The sequence below is a fragment of the Euprymna scolopes genome, chromosome 22, assembly GCF_053919585.1.
Source record: "Euprymna scolopes isolate OS-2025 chromosome 22, ASM5391958v1, whole genome shotgun sequence".
Lineage (NCBI taxonomy): Eukaryota > Metazoa > Mollusca > Cephalopoda > Sepiida > Sepiolidae > Euprymna > Euprymna scolopes.
This window is the reverse complement of record NC_136503.1, coordinates 3,793,756-3,812,667: the sequence shown is the minus strand read 5'-3', so window position 1 is coordinate 3,812,667 and position 18,912 is coordinate 3,793,756. Positions and strand designations below refer to the sequence as shown.

At 34.5% G+C, this 18,912-nt stretch overlaps 67 non-coding genes across 67 annotated transcripts; all 67 read left to right on the top strand.

Moving 5' to 3' along the window:
• The first annotated feature begins 63 nt into the window (after window positions 1–63).
• On the top strand, window positions 64–137 carry Trnai-aau (transfer RNA isoleucine (anticodon AAU)). Its single transcript has one exon. It is a non-coding gene; the product is annotated as a tRNA-Ile (tRNA).
• Window positions 138–305: 168 nt separating this feature from the next.
• On the top strand, window positions 306–379 carry Trnai-aau (transfer RNA isoleucine (anticodon AAU)). Its single transcript has one exon. It is a non-coding gene; the product is annotated as a tRNA-Ile (tRNA).
• A 410-nt stretch (window positions 380–789) lies between these two features.
• On the top strand, window positions 790–863 carry Trnai-aau (transfer RNA isoleucine (anticodon AAU)). The gene has a single exon. It is a non-coding gene; the product is annotated as a tRNA-Ile (tRNA).
• Window positions 864–1,031: 168 nt separating this feature from the next.
• On the top strand, window positions 1,032–1,105 carry Trnai-aau (transfer RNA isoleucine (anticodon AAU)). The gene has a single exon. It is a non-coding gene; the product is annotated as a tRNA-Ile (tRNA).
• Window positions 1,106–1,515: 410 nt separating this feature from the next.
• On the top strand, window positions 1,516–1,589 carry Trnai-aau (transfer RNA isoleucine (anticodon AAU)). Its single transcript has one exon. It is a non-coding gene; the product is annotated as a tRNA-Ile (tRNA).
• A 168-nt stretch (window positions 1,590–1,757) lies between these two features.
• On the top strand, window positions 1,758–1,831 carry Trnav-aac (transfer RNA valine (anticodon AAC)). Its single transcript has one exon. It is a non-coding gene; the product is annotated as a tRNA-Val (tRNA).
• Window positions 1,832–1,999: 168 nt separating this feature from the next.
• Window positions 2,000–2,073, top strand: Trnai-aau (transfer RNA isoleucine (anticodon AAU)). Its single transcript has one exon. It is a non-coding gene; the product is annotated as a tRNA-Ile (tRNA).
• Window positions 2,074–2,241: 168 nt separating this feature from the next.
• On the top strand, window positions 2,242–2,315 carry Trnai-aau (transfer RNA isoleucine (anticodon AAU)). The gene has a single exon. It is a non-coding gene; the product is annotated as a tRNA-Ile (tRNA).
• A 168-nt stretch (window positions 2,316–2,483) lies between these two features.
• Trnai-aau (transfer RNA isoleucine (anticodon AAU)) lies at window positions 2,484–2,557 on the top strand. Its single transcript has one exon. It is a non-coding gene; the product is annotated as a tRNA-Ile (tRNA).
• Window positions 2,558–2,725: 168 nt separating this feature from the next.
• On the top strand, window positions 2,726–2,799 carry Trnai-aau (transfer RNA isoleucine (anticodon AAU)). Its single transcript has one exon. It is a non-coding gene; the product is annotated as a tRNA-Ile (tRNA).
• A 167-nt stretch (window positions 2,800–2,966) lies between these two features.
• On the top strand, window positions 2,967–3,040 carry Trnai-aau (transfer RNA isoleucine (anticodon AAU)). The gene has a single exon. It is a non-coding gene; the product is annotated as a tRNA-Ile (tRNA).
• Window positions 3,041–3,208: 168 nt separating this feature from the next.
• On the top strand, window positions 3,209–3,282 carry Trnai-aau (transfer RNA isoleucine (anticodon AAU)). Its single transcript has one exon. It is a non-coding gene; the product is annotated as a tRNA-Ile (tRNA).
• Window positions 3,283–3,692: 410 nt separating this feature from the next.
• On the top strand, window positions 3,693–3,766 carry Trnai-aau (transfer RNA isoleucine (anticodon AAU)). Its single transcript has one exon. It is a non-coding gene; the product is annotated as a tRNA-Ile (tRNA).
• Window positions 3,767–3,934: 168 nt separating this feature from the next.
• Trnai-aau (transfer RNA isoleucine (anticodon AAU)) lies at window positions 3,935–4,008 on the top strand. Its single transcript has one exon. It is a non-coding gene; the product is annotated as a tRNA-Ile (tRNA).
• Window positions 4,009–4,176: 168 nt separating this feature from the next.
• Window positions 4,177–4,250, top strand: Trnai-aau (transfer RNA isoleucine (anticodon AAU)). Its single transcript has one exon. It is a non-coding gene; the product is annotated as a tRNA-Ile (tRNA).
• Window positions 4,251–4,417: 167 nt separating this feature from the next.
• On the top strand, window positions 4,418–4,491 carry Trnai-aau (transfer RNA isoleucine (anticodon AAU)). The gene has a single exon. It is a non-coding gene; the product is annotated as a tRNA-Ile (tRNA).
• Window positions 4,492–4,659: 168 nt separating this feature from the next.
• On the top strand, window positions 4,660–4,733 carry Trnai-aau (transfer RNA isoleucine (anticodon AAU)). The gene has a single exon. It is a non-coding gene; the product is annotated as a tRNA-Ile (tRNA).
• Window positions 4,734–4,901: 168 nt separating this feature from the next.
• Window positions 4,902–4,975, top strand: Trnai-aau (transfer RNA isoleucine (anticodon AAU)). The gene has a single exon. It is a non-coding gene; the product is annotated as a tRNA-Ile (tRNA).
• A 168-nt stretch (window positions 4,976–5,143) lies between these two features.
• Trnai-aau (transfer RNA isoleucine (anticodon AAU)) lies at window positions 5,144–5,217 on the top strand. Its single transcript has one exon. It is a non-coding gene; the product is annotated as a tRNA-Ile (tRNA).
• Window positions 5,218–5,385: 168 nt separating this feature from the next.
• Trnai-aau (transfer RNA isoleucine (anticodon AAU)) lies at window positions 5,386–5,459 on the top strand. Its single transcript has one exon. It is a non-coding gene; the product is annotated as a tRNA-Ile (tRNA).
• A 168-nt stretch (window positions 5,460–5,627) lies between these two features.
• Window positions 5,628–5,701, top strand: Trnai-aau (transfer RNA isoleucine (anticodon AAU)). Its single transcript has one exon. It is a non-coding gene; the product is annotated as a tRNA-Ile (tRNA).
• A 168-nt stretch (window positions 5,702–5,869) lies between these two features.
• Trnai-aau (transfer RNA isoleucine (anticodon AAU)) lies at window positions 5,870–5,943 on the top strand. Its single transcript has one exon. It is a non-coding gene; the product is annotated as a tRNA-Ile (tRNA).
• Window positions 5,944–6,111: 168 nt separating this feature from the next.
• Window positions 6,112–6,185, top strand: Trnai-aau (transfer RNA isoleucine (anticodon AAU)). The gene has a single exon. It is a non-coding gene; the product is annotated as a tRNA-Ile (tRNA).
• Window positions 6,186–6,353: 168 nt separating this feature from the next.
• Window positions 6,354–6,427, top strand: Trnai-aau (transfer RNA isoleucine (anticodon AAU)). The gene has a single exon. It is a non-coding gene; the product is annotated as a tRNA-Ile (tRNA).
• Window positions 6,428–6,595: 168 nt separating this feature from the next.
• Trnai-aau (transfer RNA isoleucine (anticodon AAU)) lies at window positions 6,596–6,669 on the top strand. Its single transcript has one exon. It is a non-coding gene; the product is annotated as a tRNA-Ile (tRNA).
• A 168-nt stretch (window positions 6,670–6,837) lies between these two features.
• On the top strand, window positions 6,838–6,911 carry Trnai-aau (transfer RNA isoleucine (anticodon AAU)). Its single transcript has one exon. It is a non-coding gene; the product is annotated as a tRNA-Ile (tRNA).
• A 168-nt stretch (window positions 6,912–7,079) lies between these two features.
• On the top strand, window positions 7,080–7,153 carry Trnai-aau (transfer RNA isoleucine (anticodon AAU)). The gene has a single exon. It is a non-coding gene; the product is annotated as a tRNA-Ile (tRNA).
• Window positions 7,154–7,320: 167 nt separating this feature from the next.
• Window positions 7,321–7,394, top strand: Trnai-aau (transfer RNA isoleucine (anticodon AAU)). Its single transcript has one exon. It is a non-coding gene; the product is annotated as a tRNA-Ile (tRNA).
• Window positions 7,395–7,562: 168 nt separating this feature from the next.
• Window positions 7,563–7,636, top strand: Trnai-aau (transfer RNA isoleucine (anticodon AAU)). Its single transcript has one exon. It is a non-coding gene; the product is annotated as a tRNA-Ile (tRNA).
• A 168-nt stretch (window positions 7,637–7,804) lies between these two features.
• Window positions 7,805–7,878, top strand: Trnai-aau (transfer RNA isoleucine (anticodon AAU)). The gene has a single exon. It is a non-coding gene; the product is annotated as a tRNA-Ile (tRNA).
• Window positions 7,879–8,046: 168 nt separating this feature from the next.
• Trnai-aau (transfer RNA isoleucine (anticodon AAU)) lies at window positions 8,047–8,120 on the top strand. The gene has a single exon. It is a non-coding gene; the product is annotated as a tRNA-Ile (tRNA).
• A 168-nt stretch (window positions 8,121–8,288) lies between these two features.
• Window positions 8,289–8,362, top strand: Trnai-aau (transfer RNA isoleucine (anticodon AAU)). The gene has a single exon. It is a non-coding gene; the product is annotated as a tRNA-Ile (tRNA).
• A 168-nt stretch (window positions 8,363–8,530) lies between these two features.
• On the top strand, window positions 8,531–8,604 carry Trnai-aau (transfer RNA isoleucine (anticodon AAU)). Its single transcript has one exon. It is a non-coding gene; the product is annotated as a tRNA-Ile (tRNA).
• Window positions 8,605–8,772: 168 nt separating this feature from the next.
• On the top strand, window positions 8,773–8,846 carry Trnai-aau (transfer RNA isoleucine (anticodon AAU)). Its single transcript has one exon. It is a non-coding gene; the product is annotated as a tRNA-Ile (tRNA).
• A 168-nt stretch (window positions 8,847–9,014) lies between these two features.
• Window positions 9,015–9,088, top strand: Trnai-aau (transfer RNA isoleucine (anticodon AAU)). Its single transcript has one exon. It is a non-coding gene; the product is annotated as a tRNA-Ile (tRNA).
• A 168-nt stretch (window positions 9,089–9,256) lies between these two features.
• On the top strand, window positions 9,257–9,330 carry Trnan-auu (transfer RNA asparagine (anticodon AUU)). The gene has a single exon. It is a non-coding gene; the product is annotated as a tRNA-Asn (tRNA).
• Window positions 9,331–9,498: 168 nt separating this feature from the next.
• Window positions 9,499–9,572, top strand: Trnai-aau (transfer RNA isoleucine (anticodon AAU)). Its single transcript has one exon. It is a non-coding gene; the product is annotated as a tRNA-Ile (tRNA).
• A 167-nt stretch (window positions 9,573–9,739) lies between these two features.
• Trnai-aau (transfer RNA isoleucine (anticodon AAU)) lies at window positions 9,740–9,813 on the top strand. Its single transcript has one exon. It is a non-coding gene; the product is annotated as a tRNA-Ile (tRNA).
• A 168-nt stretch (window positions 9,814–9,981) lies between these two features.
• Window positions 9,982–10,055, top strand: Trnai-aau (transfer RNA isoleucine (anticodon AAU)). The gene has a single exon. It is a non-coding gene; the product is annotated as a tRNA-Ile (tRNA).
• A 167-nt stretch (window positions 10,056–10,222) lies between these two features.
• Trnai-aau (transfer RNA isoleucine (anticodon AAU)) lies at window positions 10,223–10,296 on the top strand. Its single transcript has one exon. It is a non-coding gene; the product is annotated as a tRNA-Ile (tRNA).
• Window positions 10,297–10,464: 168 nt separating this feature from the next.
• Window positions 10,465–10,538, top strand: Trnai-aau (transfer RNA isoleucine (anticodon AAU)). The gene has a single exon. It is a non-coding gene; the product is annotated as a tRNA-Ile (tRNA).
• A 168-nt stretch (window positions 10,539–10,706) lies between these two features.
• Trnai-aau (transfer RNA isoleucine (anticodon AAU)) lies at window positions 10,707–10,780 on the top strand. The gene has a single exon. It is a non-coding gene; the product is annotated as a tRNA-Ile (tRNA).
• Window positions 10,781–10,948: 168 nt separating this feature from the next.
• Trnai-aau (transfer RNA isoleucine (anticodon AAU)) lies at window positions 10,949–11,022 on the top strand. Its single transcript has one exon. It is a non-coding gene; the product is annotated as a tRNA-Ile (tRNA).
• A 168-nt stretch (window positions 11,023–11,190) lies between these two features.
• On the top strand, window positions 11,191–11,264 carry Trnai-aau (transfer RNA isoleucine (anticodon AAU)). The gene has a single exon. It is a non-coding gene; the product is annotated as a tRNA-Ile (tRNA).
• Window positions 11,265–11,674: 410 nt separating this feature from the next.
• Trnai-aau (transfer RNA isoleucine (anticodon AAU)) lies at window positions 11,675–11,748 on the top strand. The gene has a single exon. It is a non-coding gene; the product is annotated as a tRNA-Ile (tRNA).
• Window positions 11,749–11,916: 168 nt separating this feature from the next.
• Window positions 11,917–11,990, top strand: Trnai-aau (transfer RNA isoleucine (anticodon AAU)). The gene has a single exon. It is a non-coding gene; the product is annotated as a tRNA-Ile (tRNA).
• Window positions 11,991–12,158: 168 nt separating this feature from the next.
• On the top strand, window positions 12,159–12,232 carry Trnai-aau (transfer RNA isoleucine (anticodon AAU)). The gene has a single exon. It is a non-coding gene; the product is annotated as a tRNA-Ile (tRNA).
• A 168-nt stretch (window positions 12,233–12,400) lies between these two features.
• Trnai-aau (transfer RNA isoleucine (anticodon AAU)) lies at window positions 12,401–12,474 on the top strand. Its single transcript has one exon. It is a non-coding gene; the product is annotated as a tRNA-Ile (tRNA).
• A 168-nt stretch (window positions 12,475–12,642) lies between these two features.
• Trnai-aau (transfer RNA isoleucine (anticodon AAU)) lies at window positions 12,643–12,716 on the top strand. The gene has a single exon. It is a non-coding gene; the product is annotated as a tRNA-Ile (tRNA).
• A 168-nt stretch (window positions 12,717–12,884) lies between these two features.
• On the top strand, window positions 12,885–12,958 carry Trnai-aau (transfer RNA isoleucine (anticodon AAU)). The gene has a single exon. It is a non-coding gene; the product is annotated as a tRNA-Ile (tRNA).
• Window positions 12,959–13,368: 410 nt separating this feature from the next.
• Window positions 13,369–13,442, top strand: Trnai-aau (transfer RNA isoleucine (anticodon AAU)). The gene has a single exon. It is a non-coding gene; the product is annotated as a tRNA-Ile (tRNA).
• A 168-nt stretch (window positions 13,443–13,610) lies between these two features.
• On the top strand, window positions 13,611–13,684 carry Trnai-aau (transfer RNA isoleucine (anticodon AAU)). The gene has a single exon. It is a non-coding gene; the product is annotated as a tRNA-Ile (tRNA).
• Window positions 13,685–13,852: 168 nt separating this feature from the next.
• On the top strand, window positions 13,853–13,926 carry Trnav-aac (transfer RNA valine (anticodon AAC)). Its single transcript has one exon. It is a non-coding gene; the product is annotated as a tRNA-Val (tRNA).
• A 410-nt stretch (window positions 13,927–14,336) lies between these two features.
• Window positions 14,337–14,410, top strand: Trnai-aau (transfer RNA isoleucine (anticodon AAU)). The gene has a single exon. It is a non-coding gene; the product is annotated as a tRNA-Ile (tRNA).
• A 168-nt stretch (window positions 14,411–14,578) lies between these two features.
• On the top strand, window positions 14,579–14,652 carry Trnai-aau (transfer RNA isoleucine (anticodon AAU)). Its single transcript has one exon. It is a non-coding gene; the product is annotated as a tRNA-Ile (tRNA).
• A 166-nt stretch (window positions 14,653–14,818) lies between these two features.
• Trnai-aau (transfer RNA isoleucine (anticodon AAU)) lies at window positions 14,819–14,892 on the top strand. Its single transcript has one exon. It is a non-coding gene; the product is annotated as a tRNA-Ile (tRNA).
• A 168-nt stretch (window positions 14,893–15,060) lies between these two features.
• Window positions 15,061–15,134, top strand: Trnai-aau (transfer RNA isoleucine (anticodon AAU)). The gene has a single exon. It is a non-coding gene; the product is annotated as a tRNA-Ile (tRNA).
• Window positions 15,135–15,302: 168 nt separating this feature from the next.
• Trnav-aac (transfer RNA valine (anticodon AAC)) lies at window positions 15,303–15,376 on the top strand. The gene has a single exon. It is a non-coding gene; the product is annotated as a tRNA-Val (tRNA).
• Window positions 15,377–16,028: 652 nt separating this feature from the next.
• On the top strand, window positions 16,029–16,102 carry Trnai-aau (transfer RNA isoleucine (anticodon AAU)). Its single transcript has one exon. It is a non-coding gene; the product is annotated as a tRNA-Ile (tRNA).
• A 168-nt stretch (window positions 16,103–16,270) lies between these two features.
• Window positions 16,271–16,344, top strand: Trnai-aau (transfer RNA isoleucine (anticodon AAU)). The gene has a single exon. It is a non-coding gene; the product is annotated as a tRNA-Ile (tRNA).
• Window positions 16,345–16,510: 166 nt separating this feature from the next.
• Trnai-aau (transfer RNA isoleucine (anticodon AAU)) lies at window positions 16,511–16,584 on the top strand. The gene has a single exon. It is a non-coding gene; the product is annotated as a tRNA-Ile (tRNA).
• Window positions 16,585–16,752: 168 nt separating this feature from the next.
• Window positions 16,753–16,826, top strand: Trnav-aac (transfer RNA valine (anticodon AAC)). The gene has a single exon. It is a non-coding gene; the product is annotated as a tRNA-Val (tRNA).
• A 652-nt stretch (window positions 16,827–17,478) lies between these two features.
• On the top strand, window positions 17,479–17,552 carry Trnai-aau (transfer RNA isoleucine (anticodon AAU)). The gene has a single exon. It is a non-coding gene; the product is annotated as a tRNA-Ile (tRNA).
• A 168-nt stretch (window positions 17,553–17,720) lies between these two features.
• Window positions 17,721–17,794, top strand: Trnai-aau (transfer RNA isoleucine (anticodon AAU)). Its single transcript has one exon. It is a non-coding gene; the product is annotated as a tRNA-Ile (tRNA).
• Window positions 17,795–17,960: 166 nt separating this feature from the next.
• Window positions 17,961–18,034, top strand: Trnai-aau (transfer RNA isoleucine (anticodon AAU)). Its single transcript has one exon. It is a non-coding gene; the product is annotated as a tRNA-Ile (tRNA).
• A 168-nt stretch (window positions 18,035–18,202) lies between these two features.
• Trnai-aau (transfer RNA isoleucine (anticodon AAU)) lies at window positions 18,203–18,276 on the top strand. The gene has a single exon. It is a non-coding gene; the product is annotated as a tRNA-Ile (tRNA).
• A 168-nt stretch (window positions 18,277–18,444) lies between these two features.
• Trnav-aac (transfer RNA valine (anticodon AAC)) lies at window positions 18,445–18,518 on the top strand. The gene has a single exon. It is a non-coding gene; the product is annotated as a tRNA-Val (tRNA).
• The last annotated feature ends 394 nt before the right edge of the window (window positions 18,519–18,912 follow it).

The following is an 18,912-nucleotide window of genomic DNA, read 5'->3' as shown; positions in this document are numbered from 1 at the left end:
GATAGTTTTGATAAGTAAATCATAATCCAAAAAATTTAATAAATAAAGAAAATGCCACGTGTCGGCCGGTTAGCTCAGTTGGTTAGAGCGTCGTGCTAATAACGCGAATGTCGTGGGTTCGATCCCCATACCGGCCATCATTTGCTGTATTTTGCTACAGGAAGCAAATGATTTTAATGAATAACAAAGCATAATCCAACGGAAAGAAATAAGTGAAATGTAATAAAAATAAGTTCGTTTTAGATAGTTTTGATAAGTAAATCATAATCCAAAAAATTTAATAAATAAAGAAAATGCCACGTGTCGGCCGGTTAGCTCAGTTGGTTAGAGCGTCGTGCTAATAACGCGAATGTCGTGGGTTCGATCCCCATACTGGCCATCATTTGCTGTATTTTGCTACACGAAGAAAATGATTTTAATGAATAACAAAGCATAATCCAACGGAAAGAAATAAGTGAAATGTAATAAAAATAAGTTCGTTTTAGATAGTTTTGATAAGTAAATCATAATGCAAAAAATTTAATAAATAAAGAAAATGCCACGTGTCGGCCGGTTAGCTCAGTTGGTTAGAGCGTCGTGCAAATAACTCGAATGTCGTGGGTTCGATCCCCATACTGGCCATCATTTGCTGTATTTTGCTACAGGAAGCAAATGATTTTAATGAATAACAAAGCATAATCCAACGGAAAGAAATAAGTGAAATGTAATAAAAATAAGTTCGTTTTAGATAGTTTTGATAAGTAAATCATAATCCAAAAAATTTAATAAATAAAGAAAATGCCACGTGTCGGCCGGTTAGCTCAGTTGGTTAGAGCGTCGTGCTAATAACGCGAATGTCGTGGGTTCGATCCCCATACTGGCCATCATTTGCTGTATTTTGCTACACGAAGAAAATGATTTTAATGAATAACAAAGAATAATCCAACGGAAAGAAATAAGTGAAATGTAATAAAAATAAGTTCGTTTTAGATAGTTTTGATAAGTAAATCATAATCCAAAAAATTTAATAAATAAAGAAAATGCCACGTGTCGGCCGGTTAGCTGAGTTGGTTAGAGCGTCGTGCTAATAACGCGAATGTCGTGGGTTCGATCCCCATACTGGCCATCATTTGCTGTATTTTGCTACAGGAAGCAAATGATTTTAATGAATAACAAAGCATAATCCAACGGAAAGAAATAAGTGAAATGTAATAAAAATAAGTTCGTTTTAGATAGTTTTGATAAGTAAATCATAATCCAAAAAATTTAATAAATTAAGAATATGCCACGTGTCGGCGTGTTAGCTCAGTTGGTTAGAGCGTCGTGCTAATAACGCGAATGTCGTGGGTTCGATCACCATACTGGCCATCATTTGCTGTATTTTGCTACACGAAGAAAATGATTTTAATGAATAACAAAGCATAATCCAACGGAAAGAAATAAGTGAAATGTAATAAAAATAAGTTCGTTTTAGATAGTTTTGATAAGTAAATCATAATCCAAAAAATTTAATAAATAAAGAATATGCCACGTGTCGGCCGGTTAGCTCAGTTGGTTAGAGCATCGTGCAAATAACGCGAATGTCGTGGGTTCGATCCCCATACTGGCCATCATTTGCTGTATTTATCTACACGAAGAAAATGATTTTAATGAATAACAAAGCATAATCCAACGGAAAGAAATAAGTGAAATGTAATAAAAATAAGTTCGTTTTAGATAGTTTTGATAAGTAAATCATAATCCAAAAAATTTAATAAATAAAGAAAATGCCACGTGTCGGCCGGTTAGCTCAGTTGGTTAGAGCGTCGTGCTAACAACGCGAATGTCGTGGGTTCGATCCCCATACTGGCCATCATTTGCTGTATTTTGCTACAGGAAGCAAATGATTTTAATGAATAACAAAGCATAATCCAACGGAAAGAAATAAGTGAAATGTAATAAAAATAAGTTCGTTTTAGATAGTTTTGATAAGTAAATCATAATCCAAAAAATTTAATAAATAAAGAATATGCCACGTGTCGGCCGGTTAGCTCAGTTGGTTAGAGCGTCGTGCTAATAACGCGAATGTCGTGGGTTCGATCCCCATACTGGCCATCATTTGCTGTATTTTGCTACACGAAGAAAATGATTTTAATGAATAACAAAGCATAATCCAACGGAAAGAAATAAGTGAAATGTAATAAAAATAAGTTCGTTTTAGATAGTTTTGATAAGTAAATCATAATCCAAAAAATTTAATAAATAAAGAATATGCCACGTGTCGGCCGGTTAGCTCAGTTGGTTAGGGCGTCGTGCTAATAACGCGAATGTCGTGGGTTCGATCCCCATACTGGCCATCATTTGCTGTATTTTGCTACACGAAGCAAATGATTTTAATGAATAACAAAGCATAATCCAACGGAAAGAAATAAGTGAAATGTAATAAAAATAAGTTCGTTTTAGATAGTTTTGATAAGTAAATCATAATCCAAAAAATTTAATAAATAAAGAATATGCCACGTGTCGGCCGGTTAGCTCAGTTGGTTAGAGCGTCGTGCTAATAACGCGAATGTCGTGGGTTCGATCCCCATACTGGCCATCATTTGCTGTATTTTGCTACAGGAAGCAAATGATTTTAATGAATAACAAAGCATAATCCAACGGAAAGAAATAAGTGAAATGTAATAAAAATAAGTTCGTTTTAGATAGTTTTGATAAGTAAATCATAATCCAAAAAATTTAATAAATAAAGAATATGCCACGTGTCGGCCGGTTAGCTCAGTTGGTTAGAGCGTCGTGCTAATAACGCGAATGTCGTGGGTTCGATCCCCATACTGGCCATCATTTGCTGTATTTTGCTACAGGAAGCAAATGATTTTAATGAATAACAAAGCATAATCCAACGGAAAGAAATAAGTGAAATGTAATAAAATTAGTTCGTTTTAGATAGTTTTGATAAGTAAATCATAATCCAAAAAATTTAATAAATAAAGAATATGCCGCGTGTCGGCCGGTTAGCTCAGTTGGTTAGAGCGTCGTGCTAATAACGCGAATGTCGTGGGTTCGATCCCCATACTGGCCATCATTTGCTGTATTTTGCTACAGGAAGCAAATGATTTTAATGAATAACAAAGCATAATCCAACGGAAAGAAATAAGTGAAATGTAATAAAAATAAGTTCGTTTTAGATAGTTTTGATAAGTAAATCATGATCCAAAAAATTTAATAAATAAAGAAAATGCCACGTGTCGGCCGGTTAGCTCAGTTGGTTAGAGCGTCGTGCTAATAACGCGAATGTCGTGGGTTCGATCCCCATACTGGCCATCATTTGCTGTATTTTGCTACACGAAGAAAATGATTTTAATGAATAACAAAGCATAATCCAACGGAAAGAAATAAGTGAAATGTAATAAAAATAAGTTCGTTTTAGATAGTTTTGATAAGTAAATCATAATCCAAAAAATTTAATAAATAAAGAATATGCCACGTGTCGGCCGGTAAGATCAGTTGGTTAGAGCGTCGTGCTAATAACGCGAATGTCGTGGGTTCGATCCCCATACTGGCCATCATTTGCTGTATTTTGCTACACGAAGAAAATGATTTTAATGAATAACAAAGCATAATCCAACGGAAAGAAATAAGTGAAATGTCATAAAAATAAGTTCGTTTTAGATAGTTTTGATAAGTAAATCATAATCCAAAAAATTTAAAAAATAAAGAATAGGCCACGTGTCGGCCGGTTAGCTCAGTTGGTTAGAGCGTCGTGCTAATAACGCGAATGTCGTGGGTTCGATCCCCATACTGGCCATCATTTGCTGTATTTTGCTACACGAAGAAAATGATTTTAATGAATAACAAAGCATAATCCAACGGAAAGAAATAAGTGAAATGTCATAAAAATAAGTTCGTTTTAGATAGTTTTGATAAGTAAATCATAATCCAAAAAATTTTATAAATAAAGAATATGCCACGTGTCGGCCGGTTAGCTCAGTTGGTTAGAGCGTCGTGCTAATAACGCGAATGTCGTGGGTTCGATCCCCATACTGGCCATCATTTGCTGTATTTTGCTACACGAAGAAAATGATTTTAATGAATAACAAAGCATAATCCAACGGAAAGAAATAAGTGAAATGTCATAAAAATAAGTTCGTTTTAGATAGTTTTGATAAGTAAATCATAATGCAAAAAATTTAATAAATAAAGAATATGCCACGTGTCGGCCGGTTAGCTCAGTTGGTTAGAGCGTCGTGCTAATAACGCGAATGTCGTGGGTTCGATCCCCATACTGGCCATCATTTGCTGTATTTTGCTACACGAAGAAAATGATTTTAATGAATAACAAAGCATAATCCAACGGAAAGAAATAAGTGAAATGTCATAAAAATAAGTTCCTTTTTAGATAGTTTTGATAAGTAAATCATAATAAAAAATTTAATAAATAAAGAAAATGCAACGTGTCGGCCGGTTAGCTCAGTTGGTTAGAGCGTCGTGCTAATAACGCGAATGTCGTGGGTTCGATCCCCATACTGGCCACCATTTGCTGTATTTTGCTACAGGAAGAAAATGATTTTAATGAATAACAAAGCATAATCCAACGGAAAGAAATAAGTGAAATGTAATAAAAATAAGTTCGTTTTAGATAGTTTTGATAAGTAAATCATAATCCAAAAAATTTAATAAATAAAGAATATGCCACGTGTCGGCCGGTTAGCTCAGTTGGTTAGAGCGTCGTGCTAATAACGCGAATGTCGTGGGTTCGATCCCCATACTGGCCATCATTTGCTGTATTTTGCTACACGAAGAAAATGATTTTAATGAATAACAAAGCATAATCCAACGGAAAGAAATAAGTGAAATGTCATAAAAATAAGTTCGTTTTAGATAGTTTTGATAAGTAAATCATAATCCAAAAAATTTAATAAATAAAGAAAATGCCACGTGTCGGCCGGTTAGCTCAGTTGGTTAGAGCGTCGTGCTAATAACGCGAATGTCGTGGGTTCGATCCCCATACTGGCCATCATTTGCTGTATTTTGCTACAGGAAGCAAATGATTTTAATGAATAACAAAGCATAATCCAACGGAAAGAAATAAGTGAAATGTAATAAAAATAAGTTCGTTTTAGATAGTTTTGATAAGTAAATCATAATCCAAAAAATTTAATAAATAAAGAATATGCCACGTGTCGGCCGGTTAGCTCAGTTGGTTAGAGCGTCGTGCTAATAACGCGAATGTCGTGGGTTCGATCCCCATACTGGCCATCATTTGCTGTATTTTGCTACACGAAGAAAATGATTTTAATGAATAACAAAGCATAATCCAACGGAAAGAAATAAGTGAAATGTAATAAAAATAAGTTCGTTTTAGATAGTTTTGATAAGTAAATCATAATCCAAAAAATTTAATAAATAAAGAATATGCCACGTGTCGGCCGGTTAGCTCAGTTGGTTAGAGCGTCGTGCTAATAACGCGAATGTCGTGGGTTCGATCCCCATACTGGCCATCATTTGCTGTATTTTGCTACACGAAGAAAATGATTTTAATGAATAACAAAGAATAATCCAACGGAAAGAAATAAGTGAAATGTAATAAAAATAAGTTCGTTTTAGATAGTTTTGATAAGTAAATCATAATCCAAAAAATTTAATAAATAAAGAATATGCCACGTGTCGGCCGGTTAGCTCAGTTGGTTAGAGCGTCGTGCTAATAACGCGAATGTCGTGGGTTCGATCACCATACTGGCCATCATTTGCTGTATTTTGCTACACGAAGAAAATGATTTTAATGAATAACAAAGCATAATCCAACGGAAAGAAATAAGTGAAATGTAATAAAAATAAGTTCGTTTTAGATAGTTTTGATAAGTAAATCATAATCCAAAAAATTTAATAAATAAAGAATATGCCACGTGTCGGCCGGTTAGCTCAGTTGGTTAGAGCGTCGTGCAAATAACGCGAATGTCGTGGGTTCGATCCCCATACTGGCCATCATTTGCTGTATTTTGCTACACGAAGAAAATGATTTTAATGAATAACAAAGCATAATCCAACGGAAAGAAATAAGTGAAATGTAATAAAAATAAGTTCGTTTTAGATAGTTTTGATAAGTAAATCATAATCCAAAAAATTTAATAAATAAAGAAAATGCCACGTGTCGGCCGGTTAGCTCAGTTGGTTAGAGCGTCGTGCTAATAACGCGAATGTCGTGGGTTCGATCCCCATACTGGCCATCATTTGCTGTATTTTGCTACAGGAAGCAAATGATTTTAATGAATAACAAAGCATAATCCAACGGAAAGAAATAAGTGAAATGTAATAAAAATAAGTTCGTTTTAGATAGTTTTGATAAGTAAATCATAATCCAAAAAATTTAATAAATAAAGAATATGCCACGTGTCGGCCGGTTAGCTCAGTTGGTTAGAGCGTCGTGCTAATAACGCGAATGTCGTGGGTTCGATCCCCATACTGGCCATCATTTGCTGTATTTTGCTACACGAAGAAAATGATTTTAATGAATAACAAAGCATAATCCAACGGAAAGAAATAAGTGAAATGTAATAAAAATAAGTTCGTTTTAGATAGTTTTGATAAGTAAATCATAATCCAAAAAATTTAATAAATAAAGAATATGCCACGTGTCGGCCGGTTAGCTCAGTTGGTTAGAGCGTCGTGCTAATAACGCGAATGTCGTGGGTTCGATCCCCATACTGGCCATCATTTGCTGTATTTTGCTACACGAAGAAAATGATTTTAATGAATAACAAAGCATAATCCAACGGAAAGAAATAAGTGAAATGTAATAAAAATAAGTTCGTTTTAGATAGTTTTGATAAGTAAATCATAATCCAAAAAATTTAATAAATAAAGAATATGCCACGTGTCGGCCGGTTAGCTCAGTTGGTTAGAGCGTCGTGCTAATAACGCGAATGTCGTGGGTTCGATCCCCATACTGGCCATCATTTGCTGTATTTTGCTACAGGAAGCAAATGATTTTAATGAATAACAAAGCATAATCCAACGGAAAGAAATAAGTGAAATGTCATAAAAATAAGTTCGTTTTAGATAGTTTTGATAAGTAAATCATAATCCAAAAAATTTAATAAATAAAGAATATGCCACGTGTCGGCCGGTTAGCTCAGTTGGTTAGAGCGTCGTGCTAATAACGCGAATGTCGTGGGTTCGATCCCCATACTGGCCATCATTTGCTGTATTTTGCTACACGAAGCAAATGATTTTAATGAATAACAAAGCATAATCCAACGGAAAGAAATAAGTGAAATGTAATAAAAATAAGTTCGTTTTAGATAGTTTTGATAAGTAAATCATGATCCAAAAAATTTAATAAATAAAGAAAATGCTCGTGTCGGCCGGTTAGCTCAGTTGGTTAGAGCGTCGTGCTAATAACGCGAATGTCGTGGGTTCGATCCCCATACTGGCCATCATTTGCTGTATTTTGCTACACGAAGAAAATGATTTTAATGAATAACAAAGCATAATCCAACGGAAAGAAATAAGTGAAATGTCATAAAAATAAGTTCGTTTTAGATAGTTTTGATAAGTAAATCATAATCCAAAAAATTTAAAAAATAAAGAATATGCCACGTGTCGGCCGGTTAGCTCAGTTGGTTAGAGCGTCGTGCTAATAACGCGAATGTCGTGGGTTCGATCCCCATACTGGCCATCATTTGCTGTATTTTGCTACACGAAGAAAATGATTTTAATGAATAACAAAGCATAATCCAACGGAAAGAAATAAGTGAAATGTCATAAAAATAAGTTCGTTTTAGATAGTTTTGATAAGTAAATCATAATCCAAAAAATTTAATAAATAAAGAATATGCCACGTGTCGGCCGGTTAGCTCAGTTGGTTAGAGCGTCGTGCTAATAACGCGAATGTCGTGGGTTCGATCCCCATACTGGCCATCATTTGCTGTATTTTGCTACACGAAGAAAATGATTTTAATGAATAACAAAGCATAATCCAACGGAAAGAAATAAGTGAAATGTCATAAAAATAAGTTCGTTTTTGATAGTTTTGATAAGTAAATCATAATCCAAAACATTTAATAAATAAAGAATATGCCACGTGTCGGCCGGTTAGCTCAGTTGGTTAGAGCGTCGTGCCAATAACGCGAATATCGTGGGTTCGATCCCCATACTGGCCATCATTTGCTGTATTTTGCAACACGAAGAAAATGATTTTAATGAATAACAAAGCATAATCCAACGGAAAGAAATAAGTGAAATGTCATAAAAATAAGTTCGTTTTAGATAGTTTTGATAAGTAAATCATAATCCAAAAAATTTAATAAATAAAGAATATGCCACGTGTCGGCCGGTTAGCTCAGTTGGTTAGAGCGTCGTGCTAATAACGCGAATGTCGTGGGTTCGATCCCCATACTGGCCATCATTTGCTGTATTTTGCTACACGAAGAAAATGATTTTAATGAATAACAAAGCATAATCCAACGGAAAGAAATAAGTGAAATGTCATAAAAATAAGTTCGTTTTAGATAGGTTTGATAAGTAAATCATAATCCAAAAAATTTATTAAATAAAGAATATGCCACGTGTCGGCCGGTTAGCTCAGTTGGTTAGAGCGTCGTGCTAATAACGCGAATGTCGTGGGTTCGATACCCATACTGGCCATCATTTGCTGTATTTTGCTACACGAAGAAAATGATTTTAATGAATAACAAAGCATAATCCAACGGAAAGAAATAAGTGAAATGTCATAAAAATAAGTTCGTTTTAGATAGTTTTGATAAGTAAATCATAATCCAAATAATTTAATAAATAAAGAATATGCCACGTGTCGGCCGGTTAGCTCAGTTGGTTAGAGCGTCGTGCTAATAACGCGAATGTCGTGGGTTCGATCCCCATACTGGCCATCATTTGCTGTATTTTGCTACACGAAGAAAATGATTTTAATGAATAACAAAGCATAATCCAACGGAAAGAAATAAGTGAAATGTCATAAAAATAAGTTCGTTTTAGATAGTTTTGATAAGTAAATCATAATCCAAAAAATTTAATAAATAAAGAATATTCCACGTGTCGGCCGGTTAGCTCAGTTGGTTAGAGCGTCGTGCTAATAACGCGAATGTCGTGGGTTCGATCCCCATACTGGCCATCATTTGCTGTATTTTGCTACACGAAGAAAATGATTTTAATGAATAACAAAGCATAATCCAACGGAAAGAAATAAGTGAAATGTAATAAAAATAAGTTCGTTTTAGATAGTTTTGATAAGTAAATCATAATCCAAAAAATTTAATAAATAAAGAATATGCCACGTGTCGGCCGGTTAGCTCAGTTGGTTAGAGCGTGGTGCTATTTACGCGAATGTCGTGGGTTCGATCCCCATACTGGCCATCATTTGCTGTATTTTGCTACACGAAGAAAATGATTTTAATGAATAACAAAGCATAATCCAACGGAAAGAAATAAGTGAAATGTCATAAAAATAAGTTCGTTTTAGATAGTTTTGATAAGTAAATCATAATCCAAAAAATTTAATAAATAAAGAATATGCCACGTGTCGGCCGGTTAGCTCAGTTGGTTAGAGCGTCGTGCTAATAACGCGAATGTCGTGGGTTCGATCCCCATACTGGCCATCATTTGCTGTATTTTGCTACACGAAGAAAATGATTTTAATGAATAACAAAGCATAATCCAACGGAAAGAAATAAGTGAAATGTCAAAAAATAAGTTCGTTTTAGATAGTTTTGATAAGTAAATCATAATCCAAAAAATTTAATAAATAAAGAATATGCCACGTGTCGGCCGGTTAGCTCAGTTGGTTAGAGCGTCGTGCTAATAACGCGAATGTCGTGGGTTCGATCCCCATACTGGCCATCATTTGCTGTATTTTGCTACACGAAGAAAATGATTTTAATGAATAACAAAGCATAATCCAACGGAAAGAAATAAGTGAAATGTCATAAAAATAAGTTCGTTTTAGATAGTTTTGATAAGTAAATCATAATGCAAAAAATTTAATAAATAAAGAATATGCCACGTGTCGGCCGGTTAGCTCAGTTGGTTAGAGCGTCGTGCTAATAACGCGAATGTCGTGGGTTCGATCCCCATACTGGCCATCATTTGCTGTATTTTGCTACACGAAGAAAATGATTTTAATGAATAACAAAGCATAATCCAACGGAAAGAAATAAGTGAAATGTCATAAAAATAAGTTCCTTTTTAGATAGTTTTGATAAGTAAATCATAATAAAAAATTTAATAAATAAAGAAAATGCCACGTGTCGGCCGGTTAGCTCAGTTGGTTAGAGCGTCGTGCTAATAACGCGAATGTCGTGGGTTCGATCCCCATACTGGCCACCATTTGCTGTATTTTGCTACAGGAAGAAAATGATTTTAATGAATAACAAAGCATAATCCAACGGAAAGAAATAAGTGAAATGTAATAAAAATAAGTTCGTTTTAGATAGTTTTGATAAGTAAATCATAATCCAAAAAATTTAATAAATAAAGAATATGCCACGTGTCGGCCGGTTAGCTCAGTTGGTTAGAGCGTCGTGCTAATAACGCGAATGTCGTGGGTTCGATCCCCATACTGGCCATCATTTGCTGTATTTTGCTACACGAAGAAAATGATTTTAATGAATAACAAAGCATAATCCAACGGAGAGAAATAAGTGAAATGTAAGAAAAATACGTTCGTTTTAGATAGTTTTGATAAGTAAATCATAATCCAAAAAATTTAATAAATAAAGAATATGCCACGTGTCGGCCGGTTAGCTCAGTTGGTTAGAGCGTCGTGCTAATAACGCGAATGTCGTGGGTTCGATCCCCATACTGGCCATCATTTGCTGTATTTTGCTACACGAAGAAAATGATTTTAATGAATAACAAAGCATAATCCAACGGAAAGAAATAAGTGAAATGTAATAAAAATAAGTTCGTTTTAGATAGTTTTGATAAGTAAATCATAATAAAAACAATTTAATAAATAAAGAATATGCCACGTGTCGGCCGGTTAGCTCAGTTGGTTAGAGCGTCGTGCTAATAACGCGAATGTCGTGGGTCCGATCCCCATACTGGCCATCATTTGCTGTATTTTGCTACACGAAGAAAATGATTTTAATGAATAACAAAGCATAATCCAACGGAAAGAAATAAGTGAAATGTAATAAAAATAAGTTCGTTTTAGATAGTTTTGATAAGTAAATCATAATCCAAAAAATTTAATAAATAAAGAATATGCCACGTGTCGGCCGGTTAGCTCAGTTGGTTAGAGCGTCGTGCTAATAACGCGAATGTCGTGGGTTCGATCCCCATACTGGCCATCATTTGCTGTATTTTGCTACACGAAGAAAATGATTTTAATGAATAACAAAGCATAATCCAACGGAAAGAAATAAGTGAAATGTAATAAAAATAAGTTCGTTTTAGATAGTTTTGATAAGTAAATCATAATCCAAAAAATTTAATAAATAAAGAATATGCCACGTGTCGGCCGGTTAGCTCAGTTGGTTAGAGCGTCGTGCTAATAAAGCGAATGTCGTGGGTTCAATCCCCATACTGGCCACCATTTGCTGTATTTTGCTACAGGAAGCAAATGATTTTAATGAATAACAAAGCATAATCAAACGGAAAGAAATAAGTGAAATGTAATAAAAATAAGTTCGTTTTAGATAGTTTTGATAAGTAAATAAGATTCCAAAAAATTTAATAAATAAAGAAAATGCCACGTGTCGGCCGGTTAGCTCAGTTGGTTAGAGCGTCGTGCTAATAACGCGAATGTCGTGGGTTCGATCCCCATACTGGCCATCATTTGCTGTATTTTGCTACAGGAAGCAAATGATTTTAATGAATAACAAAGCATAATCCAACGGAAAGAAATAAGTGAAATGTCATAAAAATAAGTTCGTTTTAGATAGTTTTGATAAGTAAATCATAATCCAAAAAATTTAATAAATAAAGAAAATGCCACGTGTCGGCCGGTTAGCTCAGTTGGTTAGAGCGTCGTGCTAATAACGCGAATGTCGTGGGTTCGATCCCCATACTGGCCATCATCTGCTGTATTTTGCTACAGGAAGCAAATGATTTTAATGAATAACAAAGCATAATCCAACGGAAAGAAATAAGTGAAATGTAATAAAAATAAGTTCGTTTTAGATAGTTTTGATAAGTAAATCATAATCCAAAAAATTTAATAAATAAAGAATATGCCACGTGTCGGCCGGTTAGCTCAGTTGGTTAGAGCGTCGTGCTAATAACGCGAATGTCGTGGGTTCGATCCCCATACTGGCCATCATTTGCTGTATTTTGCTACACGAAGAAAATGATTTTAATGAATAACAAAGCATAATCCAACGTAAAGAAATAAGTGAAATGTAATAAAAATAAGTTCGTTTTAGATAGTTTTGATAAGTAAATCATAATCCAAAAAATTTAATAAATAAAGAATATGCCACGTGTCGGCCGGTTAGCTCAGTTGGTTAGAGCGTCGTGCTAATAACGCGAATGTCGTGGGTTCGATCCCCATACTGGCCATCATTTGCTGTATTTTGCTACACGAAGCAAATGATTTTAATGAATAACAAAGCATAATCCAACGGAAAGAAATAAGTGAAATGTAATAAAAATAAGTTCGTTTTAGATAGTTTTGATAAGTAAATCATAATAAAAACAATTTAATAAATAAAGAATATGCCACGTGTCGGCCGGTTAGCTCAGTTGGTTAGAGCGTCGTGCTAATAACGCGAATGTCGTGGGTCCGATCCCCATACTGGCCATCATTTGCTGTATTTTGCTACACGAAGAAAATGATTTTAATGAATAACAAAGCATAATCCAACGGAAAGAAATAAGTGAAATGTAATAAAAATAAGTTCGTTTTAGATAGTTTTGATAAGTAAATCATAATCCAAAAAATTTAATAAATAAAGAATATGCCACGTGTCGGCCGGTTAGCTCAGTTGGTTAGAGCGTCGTGCTAATAACGCGAATGTCGTGGGTTCGATCCCCATACTGGCCATCATTTGCTGTATTTTGCTACACGAAGAAAATGATTTTAATGAATAACAAAGCATAATCCAACGGAAAGAAATAAGTGAAATGTAATAAAAATGAGTTCGTTTTAGATAGTTTTGATAAGTAAATCATAATCCAAAAAATTTAATAAATAAAGAATATGCCACGTGTCGGCCGGTTAGCTCAGTTGGTTAGAGCGTCGTGCTAATAAAGCGAATGTCGTGGGTTCAATCCCCATACTGGCCATCATTTGCTGTATTTTGCTACAGGAAGCAAATGATTTTAATGAATAACAAAGCATATTCAAACGGAAAGAAATAAGTGAAATGTAATAAAAATAAGTTCGTTTTAGATAGTTTTGATAAGTAAATAAGATTCCAAAAAATTTAATAAATAAAGAAAATGCCACGTGTCGGCCGGTTAGCTCAGTTGGTTAGAGCGTCGTGCTAATAACGCGAATGTCGTGGGTTCGATCCTCATACTGGCCATCATTTGCTGCATTTTGCTACAGGAAGCAAATGATTTTAATGAATAACAAAGCATAATCCAACGGAAAGAAATAAGGTAAATGTAATAAAAATAAGTTCGTTTCAGATAGTTTTGATAAGTAAATCATAATACAAAAAATTTAATAAATAAAGAAAATGCAAGGTGTCGGCCGGTTAGCTCAGTTGGTTAGAGCGTCGTGCTAATCACGCGAATGTCGTGGGTTCGATCCCCATACTGGCCATCATTTGCTGTATTTTGCTACAGGAAGCAAATGATTTTAATGAATAACAAAGCATAATCCAACGGAAAGAAATAAGTGAAATGTCATAAAAATAAGTTCGTTTTAGATAGTTTTGATAAGTAAATCATAATCCAAAAAATTTAATAAATAAAGAAAATGCCACGTGTCGGCCGGTTAGCTAAGTTGGTTAGAGCGTGGTGCTAACAACGCGAATGTCGTGGGTTCGATCCCCATACTGGCCATCATTTGCTGTATTTTGCTACACGAAGCAAATGATTTTAATGAATAACAAAGCATAATCAAACGGAAAGAAATAAGTGAAATGTAATAAAAATAAGTTCGTTTTAGATAGTTTTGATAAGTAAATCATAATCCAAAAAGTTTAATAAATAAAGAATATTCCACGTGTCGGCCGGTGTGCTCAGTTGGTTAGAGATTCGTGCTAATAACGCGAATGTCGTGGGTTCGATCCTCATGCTGGCCATCATTTGCTGCATTTTGCTACAGGAAGCAAATGATTTTAATGAATAACAAAGCATAATCCAACGGAAAGAAATAAGGTAAATGTAATAAAAATAAGTTCGTTTCAGATAGTTTTGATAAGTAAATCATAATACAAAAAATTTAATAAATAAAGAAAATGCAAGGTGTCGGCCGGTTAGCTCAGTTGGTTAGAGCGTCGTGCTAATCACGCGAATGTCGTGGGTTCGATCCCCATACTGGCCATCATTTGCTGTATTTTGCTACAGGAAGCATTTGATTTTAATGAATAACAAAGCATAATCCAACGGAAAGAAATAAGTGAAATGTCATAAAAATAAGTTCGTTTTAGATAGTTTTGATAAGTAAATCATAATCCAAAAAATTTAATAAATAAAGAAAATACCACGTGTCGGCCGGTTAGCTCAGTTGGTTAGAGCGTCGTGCTAATAACGCGAATGTCGTGGGTTCGATCCCCATACTGGCCATCATTTGCTGTATTTTGCTACAGGAAGCATTTGATTTTAATGAATAACAAAGCATAATCCAACGGAAAGAAATAAGTGAAATGTAATAAAAATAAGTTCGTTTTAGATAGTTTTGATAAGTAAATCATAATAAAAAATTTAATAAATAAAGAAAATGCCACGTGTCGGCCGGTTAGCTCAGTTGGTTAGAGCGTCGTGCTAATAACGCGAATGTCGTGGGTTCGATCCTCATACTGGCCATCATTTGCTGCATTTTGCTACAGGAAGCAAATGATTTTAATGAATAACAAAGCATAATCCAACGGAAAGAAATAAGGTAAATGTAATAAAAATAAGTTCGTTCCAGATAGTTTTGATAAGTAAATCATAATACAAAAAATTTAATAAATAAAGAATATGCCACGTGTCGGCCGGTTAGCTCAGTTGGTTAGAGCGTCGTGCTAATCACGCGAATGTCGTGGGTTCGATCCCCATACTGGCCATCATTTGCTGTATTTTGCTACAGGAAGCAAATGATTTTAATGAATAACAAAGCATAATCCAACGGAAAGAAATAAGTGAAATGTCATAAAAATAAGTTCGTTTTAGATAGTTTTGATAAGTAAATCATAATCCAAAAAATTTAATAAATAAAGAAAATGCCACGTGTCGGCCGGTTAGCTCAGTTGGTTAGAGCGTGGTGCTAACAACGCGAATGTCGTGGGTTCGATCCCCATACTGGCCATCATTTGCTGTATTTTGCTACACGAAGCAAATGATTTTAATGAATAACAAAGCATAATCAAACGGAAAGAAATAAGTGAAATGTAATAAAAATAAGTTCGTTTTAGATAGTTTTGATAAGTAAATCATAATCCAAAAAGTTTAATAAATAAAGAATATTCCACGTGTCGGCCGGTGTGCTCAGTTGGTTAGAGATTCGTGCTAATAACGCGAATGTCGTGGGTTCGATCCCCATACTGGCCATCATTCGCTGTATTTTGCCACAGGAAGCAAATGATTTTAATGAATAATAAAGCATAATCCAACGGAAAGAAATAAGTGAAATGTCATAAAAATAAGTTCGTTTTAGATAGTTTTGATAAGTAAATCATAATCCAAAAAATTTAATAAATAAAGAATATTCCACGTGTCAGCCGGTTAGCTCAGTTGGTTAGAGCGTCGTGCTAATAACGCAAATGTCGTGGGTTCGATCCCCATACTGGCCATCATTTGCTGTATTTTGCTACAGGAAGGAAATAATTTTAATGAATAACAAAGCATAATCCAACGGAAAGAAATAAGTGAAATGTCATAAAAATAAGTTCGTTTTTGATAGTTTTGATAAGTAAATCATAATCCAAAAATTTTAATAAATAAAGGATATTCCACGTGTCGGCCGGTTAGCTCAGTTGGTTAGAGCGTCGTGCTAATAACGCGAATGTCGTGGGTTCGATCCCCATACTGGCCATCATTTGCTGTATTTTGCTACACGAAGCAAATGATTTTAATGAATAACAAAGCATAATCCAACGGAAAGAAATAAGTGAAATGTCATAAAAATAAGTTCGTTTTAGATAGTTTTGATAAGTAAATCATAATAAAAACAATTTAATAAATACAGAAAATGCCACGTGTCGGCCGGTTAGCTCAGTTGGTTAGAGCGTCGTGCTAATAACGCGACTGTCGTGGGTTCGATCCCCATACTGGCCATCATTTGCTGTATTTTGCTACACGAAGAAAATGATTTTAATGAATAACAAAGCATAATCAAACGGAAAGAAATAAGTGAAATGTAATAAAAATAAGTTCGTTTTAGATAGTTTTGATAAGTAAATCATAATAAAAAATTTAATAAATAAAGAAAATGCCACGTGTCGGCCGGTTAGCTCAGTTGGTTAGAGCGTCGTGCTAATAACGCGAATGTCGTGGGTTCGATCCTCATACTGGCCATCATTTGCTGCATTTTGCTACAGGAAGCAAATGATTTTAATGAATAACAAAGCATAATCCAACGGAATGAAATAAGGTAAATGTAATAAAAATAAGTTCGTTTTAGATAGTTTTGATAAGTAAATCATAATCCAAAAAATTTAATAAATAAAGAAAATGCCACGTGTCGGCCGGTTAGCTAAGTTGGTTAGAGCGTGGTGCTAACAACGCGAATGTCGTGGGTTCGATCCCCATACTGGCCATCATTTGCTGTATTTTGCTACACGAAGCAAATGATTTTAATGAATAACAAAGCATAATCAAACGGAAAGAAATAAGTGAAATGTAATAAAAATAAGTTCGTTTTAGATAGTTTTGATAAGTAAATCATAATCCAAAAAGTTTAATAAATAAAGAATATTCCACGTGTCGGCCGGTGTGCTCAGTTGGTTAGAGATTCGTGCTAATAACGCGAATGTCGTGGGTTCGATCCCCATACTGGCCATCATTTGCTGTATTTTGCCACAGGAAGCAAATGATTTTAATGAATAATAAAGCATAATCCAACGGAAAGAAATAAGTGAAATGTCATAAAAATAAGTTCGTTTTAGATAGTTTTGATAAGTAAATCATAATCCAAAAAATTTAATAAATAAAGAATATTCCACGTGTCAGCCGGTTAGCTCAGTTGGTTAGAGCGTCGTGCTAATAACGCAAATGTCGTGGGTTCGATCCCCATACTGGCCATCATTTGCTGTATTTTGCTACAGGAAGGAAATAATTTTAATGAATAACAAAGCATAATCCAACGGAAAGAAATAAGTGAAATGTCATAAAAATAAGTTCGTTTTAGATAGTTTTGATAAGTAAATCATAATCCAAAAATTTTAATAAATAATGGGTATTCCACGTGTCGGCCGGTTAGCTCAGTTGGTTAGAGCGTCGTGCTAATAACGCGAATGTCGTGGGTTCGATCCCCATACTGGCCATCATTTGCTGTATTTTGCTACAGGAAGCAAATGATTTTAATGAATAACAAAGCATAATCCAACGGAAAGAAATAAGTGAAATGTCATAAAAATAAGTTCGTTTTAGATAGTTTTGATAAGTAAATCATAATAAAAACAATTTAATAAATAAAGAAAATGCCACGTGTCGGCCGGTTAGCTCAGTTGGTTAGAGCGTCGTGCTAATAACGCGACTGTCGTGGGTTCGATCCCCATACTGGCCATCATTTGCTGTATTTTGCTACACGAAGAAAATGATTTTAATGAATAACAAAGCATAATCAAACGGAAAGAAATAAGTGAAATGTAATAAAAATAAGTTCGTTTTAGATAGTTTTGATAAGTAAATCATAATAAAAAATTTAATAAATAAAGAAAATGCCACGTGTCGGCCGGTTAGCTCAGTTGGTTAGAGCGTCGTGCTAATAACGCGAATGTCGTGGGTTCGATCCTCATACTGGCCATCATTTGCTGCATTTTGCTACAGGAAGCAAATGATTTTAATGAATAACAAAGCATAATCCAACGGAAAGAAATAAGGTAAATGTAATAAAAATAAGTTCGTTTCAGATAGTTTTGATAAGTAAATCATAATACAAAAAATTTAATAAATAAAGAAAATGCAAGGTGTCGGCCGGTTAGCTCAGTTGGTTAGAGCGTCGTGCTAATCACGCGAATGTCGTGGGTTCGATCCCCATACTGGCCATCATTTGCTGTATTTTGCTACAGGAAGCAAATGATTTTAATGAATAACAAAGCATAATCCAACGGAAAGAAATAAGTGAAATGTAATAAAAATAAGTTCGTTTTAGATAGTTTTGATAAGTAAATCATAATCCAAAAAATTTAATAAATAAAGAAAATGCCACGTGTCGGCCGGTTAGCTAAGTTGGTTAGAGCGTGGTGCTAACAACGCGAATGTCGTGGGTTCGATCCCCATACTGGCCATCATTTGCTGTATTTTGCTACACGAAGCAAATGATTTTAATGAATAACAAAGCATAATCAAACGGAAAGAAATAAGTGAAATGTAATAAAAATAAGTTCGTTTTAGATAGTTTTGATAAGTAAATCATAATCCAAAAAGTTTAATAAATAAAGAATATTCCACGTGTCGGCCGGTGTGCTCAGTTGGTTAGAGATTCGTGCTAATAACGCGAATGTCGTGGGTTCGATCCCCATACTGGCCATCATTTGCTGTATTTTGCTACAGGAAGCAAATGATTTTAATGAATAATAAAGCATAATCCAACGGAAAGAAATAAGTGAAATGTCATAAAAATAAGTTCGTTTTAGATAGTTTTGATAAGTAAATCATAATCCAAACATTTTAATAAATAAA